At 39.1% G+C, this 8,502-nt stretch overlaps 1 pseudogene; it reads right to left on the reverse strand.

The window, feature by feature from the left end:
- Window positions 1-325: 325 nt before the first annotated feature.
- LOC122150775 lies at window positions 326-3,897 on the reverse strand (annotated as a pseudogene).
- Window positions 3,898-8,502: the final 4,605 nt, after the last annotated feature.

Here is an 8,502-nt window from a genome sequence, read left to right on the forward strand (position 1 = left end):
ATCTGTTTATCTTCTTGGGATTGCCAACTTTATTTTAGAAGAAATCCAGTGAAGTAGGCCATTTTTTCCTTGGCCAAATTTGGAATCTCTATCTCAGGCCTAGAAGTGAGTTCTCTTGGAAGAGCCAAGTGCAAGATCAGTTGGGCCTCACTGAACAGAATTCAACTATTTACCTCTTATATACCCCATTGGGAAGAAGGAGAGAGGTAGTGAGAAGCTCAAGCCCCTCTTATAGGTTGAAAAGACAAGAAAAAAGACTTCAACCACTGAGAAGATGAGAGCCACAGCTTGGCAAGAAGATCCAAAGGGCTCAGAAACTTTGGAGTCAGTGCTGGTACTGATGAATGATGCCAGCCTTAGGCAAGCTCCTCCACAGATTGGCCTCAATACTCAGATCATGGTTTGCATAAAATTTCAGTGGTGTCTTCCATCAATAGAAATAGTGCTGAGAAAATTTCCAGTACTAACTTAAGATAAATCCAGTGCCTAAGGCATTTGCCTGCGAATCAGAAGACTGGTAGATCATACCCACAAGCCGCTCCTCAGAAGGAAGTTTGGGCAATCTACTTCCGTAGTGATACCGCCTCGGAAATCAGAGGAGGGGTCGCTATGAGTTGGATCTGACTTGATGGCAGTGAGTTTGGTTTTGGTTTTTAACCTAGTCACAGGTATGCAAAACTGTTAGCAGCATGAGAGTCCCAGTCCTAGGCAGGAAATTGTATCTAATGGCTGTGTTAATCAGTTTGGATTTCAAAAACCTCTCTCTCAGATAGTGCATGAAGGTCAGATGTACTAGGTTGAATTCTCAGGCAAAGGCTGATGGTCCAAAATTGTTGTTGTTGTTGTTTGCCATCTAGTCGGCCCGACTCATAGCGACCCCTCCTTGGGTTTCCAAGGCAGTATCACTACGGAAGTAGGAATGCCCAACCTTCCTTCCGAGGAGTGGCTGGTGGGTTTGAACCGCCAGCCTTCTGGTTAGCAGTCAAGTGCCTTAGGCACTATGCTACCACAGATGGTCCAAAATAAGTATGAGGATTGTCTCCTTTTTCCAGGCCCTCGGAGACAGAACACCCAGAATGGCCCACCTCAGCATCATGCAGTTGAGAGGTCTGAATGGAAGAAGGTATAGCACAAGTCCTGTCCTTGAGGCACAGATGTGAAGCCCAGGTCGCAGTAGTTGATGAGGGAGGTCTATAACGTGTTCATACTGAAACAATAGAAGGAATTCTTGGTGTCCACATGGTCCTCGAAGCCTTTGATCACAGCGCCACTGGGTCTGAAAGCATAGTCAAGTGAATCAACGTGCTGGTCCGGCCGGGAACCATTCAGATGCCTCCTTTACCAACCATAACACTGAATGCAGTCTGGATACCTCCCCTTGGAGGAGGCAAACAGCTCCGTCCTGGCCCTGCCAGCCATAGGGGACTGTGTTCTGGCTCAGGTCATCCCAGAGCTCCTACGTGAGGACCAGGGGCCAGGAGAGGCCTGGGCCATCCCTCACTCCAAGGTCCCCGCTTCAGACCAAGACACCAGGCACGGTTCTCCCACCGCGTAGTCCAAGTCGAACAGGAGCACCCGCCAGAGCCCCGGGTAGTGCCAGTGCTCAATCAACCCACAGACGAGAGGCCTTGCCGCCCTGTGCCTCCAGCCTACGGCGCCTCTGCATCACAATGATTTTTATTTTTTTTGCCTTTCCTGGTCAGTCTACAAAATAGGTACAGCAGGAAAAACTTTCCCCAATTGACAGCTGAGAAAATGGAGTTCAGAAACAGAGGCAGAGTGAGTACCCAGTAAGCAAGGTCTTGGGCTTCGAAGACAATGTGAGTGCCAAGATCTCTTTCTATCAGGTAATTCCTTACAGATTAGTAAATAAACACAAGCAAACCCGTGCATGCCTTGCTTATTGGGTAATCCCACACTGCTGCGAAGGGTTATTATATAGGCAAGTGTGCCCAATGTGTTAGAAATTGGTTATCTTTTCCTTCCATTACTCCATGTCTCTCTCTATGTATCATACTAAGTTTCCTTTTCTTTTCCTCTAAAGTCCTAAACTATGTGCACAGCATAAAGAGCAGTCCAGTTACTGGTAAAGTGATGCATATGAATTATTCTGTTTAAAATAACAATAAAGTGATATTTCCTTAAACATTTCCTATGAGATCTTTTGCAAATTTTGTTTTTTGTTTTGGATACACTTTTCTCTCTCTTGTTGTTGATAATATGCAGGTTTTAAAAAATAAATTGAAATGTTTTAACTCCTTTGTATTTCAGATTAAATCTATTTCATATCAAAAGGCAATTGGTTTGAATCATCTTTAGAAAATATACATATATATATAGGAAGAGGCAATAAGCAGCAGCATCTCCATTTAATAAATTATCTGGATTAACAATTCAAAATTATTTTTCATATCTTTTCTGCCTTAAATAATATTCTAAATCATTTCTCTGAGTTTTTGAGGGACATAAAGATGAGAAATAATTCTAATTTACTTCCTTTTAGTTGTTGAGTAGATTGTTCATGTCAGCTGTTGAGACAAACAAAAGAACAATAGATGACTATCTCCATCTAGAGCCTGTTTAGGATATATGTAATTGCTCCAAAGAAATCATTTTGTATTCCAATGAAGGGCTGCAATGCAAGAGCTCATCAATATCTGAGGGGAAAACATCAACATGACTTGACTATCCTCAGTTTGCATTGGACACTATGTGACCAGGTTTATACACCCCCGGATACTGGTTTAGTTTCCCTCCCTGTGTACTAAGATTGCTGGACACAAAGTAATTCAATGTTTTATAGCTCAAATGAAACAAATGGGGCTTTAACTTCTCTCTGGGCCTGACACCATCCTTGCATAAACAGCAAATAAATAATTTGGAGTCTCTGTGGCAAGTTATATCATAAAAATGAACAAAGGATGCATTTGAAAGAAAAGAAGTAGCACTTAAGCGAGCATAGGCAGTTCAAGGAGAGTCTCTTGGATAAGTGGATATATGAATTAAATCAAATAAAAAATTTTCATCATTATTTTCCATATGTGTATAAGTTTCTTACTTTAATTATACATATTGACCCCTACACAAACACTCCTTCCATCTCCTCCTGGATTTTTTTCTCTCATATATTCACTCTCTATCTACTTTTATAAAAACTTCTTTTTAAATCTCTATTCTTTCCATTTCTACTAGCACCTTCCCCTCAGTTTATAACTAGCATGCAGTTCTGTCCTTTTACTATTTGATCAGTCTTTTTGACATTGTTTATCACTTCATCTTCCAAGAAACTCCCTCTGTCCTTGCTTCTCATAGCACTAAACTATAGCAGATGCTTTTGATGTCCCATCCACATCTCTCAAGCCCTTAACATTTCCATGCATGACAGTCCAGTTCTAACCACCAGAACCAGACACACTTCAATGATTACTGGAGACCACTCATAATGTACATACGACAGACCAGGAATGCCAGGGAGTTAATCACCCCTGGGGAGAGCCATAAACCAATGGCAGTTAATGTATAAATGTCCCATCTCCTTTACTCCTCGTGCAAGACAACTTTGGGACAGATGTCTACGTAGATTCTCACAGTTCCCCAACTGTTTATAACTTGTTTGACAGCACACCCTTCACTGGCTTTCTTCCCTTTCCTATCTCACCTCCTCCCTCCCCTACTGGCACTGCCAAGAATCATTCACCAATTAACCTTCTTATACTCAAACCCTTCTCAGAGTCTGACTCTTAGGGAACTCAAATAAAGATACAAACTTTCTTAATTCTGTGCTTACTTCTCTGAATTTTTATATTCAGTGTTTTTCTCCACACATTGTTTTTCTTCTGTGAACTCTTTACATATTGGGATTCCTGAAGATCCCATTCTGTAGTTGGAACACATCATTGTTCCTGTTTTCACCTACTATATAGAGGTTGATGATGCTCAAGTCAATTTTTCTAGCACTGGTATAACTTCCAAAGATCAAACTTCACATGGATATTTCTCTCCCATACCAAACTGAACTCTTAGAGGATTGGCTTATCTCTTTTCATTTCTTTATTTCTAACTTTAAAACAGAAAGTGACATGCCATAGGTATTGAATAAATGATATCTGAATTATTAGTCCAAGAAAGTGGTATACCATGTGATCCTCAGCCTATATGACTATGAGACCAGAAGAACTAGATAGTACACAGCTTCCACTGTTAACCACTCAGAGAGGGATCTATGTAGGTAGGAGATCCTGCATGGAGTGGGAGACCGATGTGGAATAAAACTCAAAATCATAAAAAAAGGAAAAAAAAAAAAGGGACCAGGTTTGCTGGTCTGATAGAACCTGGTGGGATCCCTGAGACTATGACCCCTACCTGCCTTTCAGGTCTGGAATTGAACCCAATCCTGTGGCTTCCAGCCAAACAAAAGACAGACATATGAGCTGAACATTTACATTAGGTAGATGTACCCCTTGGAGAGACCAATCATGGGAGAAAGAAGGGCTGTATATGAACAGGGAGACAGCTTCTGGGGCGGGAGTGCATGAGAAGGAAGGACACAGGGAGGAGGAGGTAACCACGGGGAGGAAGTGGGAGGGGAGCTGTTGCATTGTGAGCAATTGCAGTCAATGTCATAAAGTGTATGTTAGCTGCTGTATGGAACAAATTGGCTCTGTAAACTCATCCAAATCAAAATAAAATTTTAAAAAGATGATATTTGTATTGATTGAAGATTGAAGTACAGGACAAATATCCACTTATTGCATACCAGCAAATACTAGACTCACACTATGCCTGCATAATAACAACAAAAGAAAGTCTATTTGGTCAATTTTTATAAAAATATGTTCAAATTTTGCTGAATAAGAAGAATCCTGTTTTTTTTTTTTTTTTTTTTTTTTTTTGAGCATTATAGACTAAATAGCCCACTGACTGACTGAACTTTCCATATTATACCAGCATTGTTGGCAAATTCAACAATTTGAATACTAAGTACTGAAAATTAGTACAGCATTTAAAATCTGTAATTTTTCCCCCCTTCTAGTTAACCAGTTATTCAAAAACTACCTTGTTCAACTGAAGCCAATCTGTGTGGTTTTCAAGAGCTCTGTCAGCCATAGGATCCATATATCTTCTCTTTAAAATCAATAGAAGTACCACAGGACCTCTCCCTTCCATTTAGAAAATGGAAGGCTGCCAGATAGTGTACCCAGTTCAACTGCTGATATTTAAATAACTATTTTCTTCCTGTCAATAAGGCATTTAATGTATAAGAACCAAGGTTATAAGCAATAAGTTTGGTATATTTTTCCTAAGAATCCTGTAAAGAATCATCCTCTAGAATGTCAAAATGTTAGCTTTTATTACAATATAAGTCAACTGCCTTACTCCATAGGCAAAGAAGCTGAGATCCAGAGACATGAAGCAACTTTTTCTAGACCCAATAGCAGTGGTAGAGCTGAGAATAAGATTGACATCAGGTTCATATCACAACTTGAGCCACCTCATTTGTATTGTTGTTGTTTTTAGGTGCCATTGATTGGGTTCCAACTCATAGCCTTATGTACAACAGAACAAAATATTGCCCAGGCCTGCTCCGTCCTAAAAAATCTATGATTAAGCCCATTGTTGCATCCACTGTGTCAATCCATCTTGTTGAGGATTTTCCTGTTTTACCAACCCTGTAATTTACCAAGCAAGATATCCTTCTTCAAGGAATGATCTCTCCTGAAATCATAACCAAAGAACATGAGACAAGGTGTTAACCATCCTCGTTTCCAAAGAGCATTCCAACTGTATTTCATCCAAGAATGATTTGTTTGTTATTTTGGCAGTGCATAGTATATTCAACATTCTTCTCCAACACCACAACTGAAATGCATCAATTCTTCTTTGGTCTCTCTTATTCCTTGTCTGACTTTCACATTTATATGAGGCACTAGACAATACCATGGCTTGGTTAGGCTCACCTTAGTCTTCAAATTGACATCTTTGCTCTTTAACACTTTAAAGAGGTCTTTTGCAGCAGATTTAGCCAATGCAATATGTTACTTCAGTTCTTAACTGCTGTTTCCATGGGTATTGATTGTGGATCCAAGTAAAATGAAATCCTTAACAACTTCAAACTTTTTTCCATTTATCATGGTGTTGCTTATTTATTGGTCCAGGTGTGAGGATTTTGGTTTTTTCCTATTAAGATGTAATCTATACTGAAGGCTGTAGTTTTTTATCTTTATCAGTTAAGAACTTCAAAATTTCTTCACTTCCAGCAACCAAAGTTGTGTGATCTTCGTACCTCAGGTTGTTAATGAGTCTTTCTCCAATCCTGATGTCACATTCTTTTTCATATAGTCCAGCTTTTCTGATTATTTGCTCAGTAAACAGATTGAATAAGTATGGTGAAAGGATACAATACTGACAGACATCTTTCCTGATTTTAAACCATGCAGTCCCCTTGTTCTGTTTGAACGACTGTCCCTTGGTCTATGTACAGATTCTTCATGAGCACAATTAAGTGTTCTGGAACTCCCATTCTTTGTAATGTTATCCATAATTTTTTATGATCCACACAGTTGAATGGCTTTGCATAGTCAGTAAAACGCAGGCAAACATCTTTCTTTTATTGTTTGTTTTCACCCAAGATCCAACTTATATTAACAATGATATTCCTTGTTTCACATCCTCCTCTGAATCTACCTTGAGTTTCTAGCAGTTCTCTATTGATGTAATGCTGTAACAATTTTTTACTTTTAACAAAATTTTATTTGCATGTGGTATTAATGATATTGTTCAATAATTATTTGATAATTTCTGAATTCTGTTGGATCACCTTTCTTTGGAATGGGCACAAATTTGGATCTCTTCCAGTCAGTTGGTCAGGTAACTGTTCTCCAAATTTCTTAGCATAAATGAGAGAGTCTTTCCAGTGTTGCATCTATTTGTTGAAATATCTCAATGGGCATTCCATCAATTCTTGAAATCTTATTTTTCACCAATCCTTCAGTTCAACTTGGACTTCATCCTTCAATACCATTGGTTTTAGATTATATGAAATTGTTGAATGTTGACCAATTCTTTTTGGTACAAGAACTGTGTATTCCTTCCATCTTATTTTGATGTTTCTCTCATTGATCAATATTTTGCCCATAGAATCCTTCACTTTGTGATTTGAAGCTTGAATTTTTTCCTCAGTTATCTCAGCTTGAGAAATGCCAACCATTATCTTTCCATTTGATTTTCTAATTCCAGTTCTTTGTACATTTTCCTATAATACTTCACTTCATTTTTCCCAGCTGACCTTTGAAATCTTCTGCTAGGATTTTTACTTCATAAGATTCAGAGTCCCTTCTGTCATCCATTTTGGTCTTGTCTTTCCTGTCTCTTTAATGACATTTTGCTACCTTCATATATGATTTTCTTGAAGTCATCCCATAGTTCTGGTTTTTAGTCATTGATGATCAAGGCATTAATTATTCTTCAGATGGCCTCTTTTTCTTCAGATGTCTTTTAGGCAGCTCTAATCATTAGACTTTTTTTTTTTTTTTTTTCATCCTAGTGAAATGAAATGTATCCTCATATACTTTGCCAAACTATCAGTCAAATGAAGTCATGAATCTTCTATTTTCCTGGCTGTGGATGGGCACCTTAAGCAGCAACATATAACATGGTAAGAGTATGTACTTGTAAAACGTAGTGGTTAAGAACACTGGCCTTAAATCAAAGAGATCTGGGTTTGAGGTCATATTAGTTAAAGTGGGCTATGTTGCAGTAACAAACATTTCCAGAATCTCATAGTTCTAATTTAACAATTGTTTATTCATCACTTATGCAAATTCTGTTTCAAGGCTGAGCATCTCTTTGCCCAAAGATAGCAACTCAGTGATCCCGGGTGCTTTAATCCTGTAGTTCCACCACCTCAACCTAAGATCTCTTCAGAATTGCCTTACTGTGTCCCATGTCTGTCTCAACCATTTTGGGAGTCCATGTGATTTTGTTGTTCTTATTTCCTCACTTGGGACATTCAGCAGGAGTATTTAGGATCTGAGGCCCTTGAGACCAAAGAGGAGAGGATGAATTTCTTGGAAAACCAGCCAGAGGCCAACAAAAGTCTAATTGTGAATTGCATCTCTCCCAAAGGCTCTGACTGGAAAGCCATGGGCAATCCAGGTCAGCTACCACAATGCCCCTCAATGACCTGTCTGGAAGACTCATTGGTAGGCCACACATGTCAATGCCCCTTCAGACAGCCAGAGACCTAAGAGAATAGTAAGGTGGTCAGCCTAAGAATTGTCCAAGAAAGTAGCATTCTGAATAAATTTACCCTTTGCAAAGCTCTACATTTCCCCCTACTCTGTCAGAAAAAGACAAATAGAGCTCCAGAGACTTGTTCTCAGTAGAGAATTCCATGAAAGAGAGGAGTCCTTGACTCCTGGCATTTTGCTTCAGTAAATATTATAGCCAAGAAAACCCTATAGGGTAGTTCTACTCTATCAAGTGGGGTCACTATAAGTCAGA

This window comes from Orycteropus afer, unplaced genomic scaffold, assembly GCF_000298275.1.
Source record: "Orycteropus afer afer isolate SDZICR_OR568_19922 unplaced genomic scaffold, OryAfe1.0 scaffold00231, whole genome shotgun sequence".
Classification (NCBI taxonomy): domain Eukaryota; kingdom Metazoa; phylum Chordata; class Mammalia; order Tubulidentata; family Orycteropodidae; genus Orycteropus; species Orycteropus afer.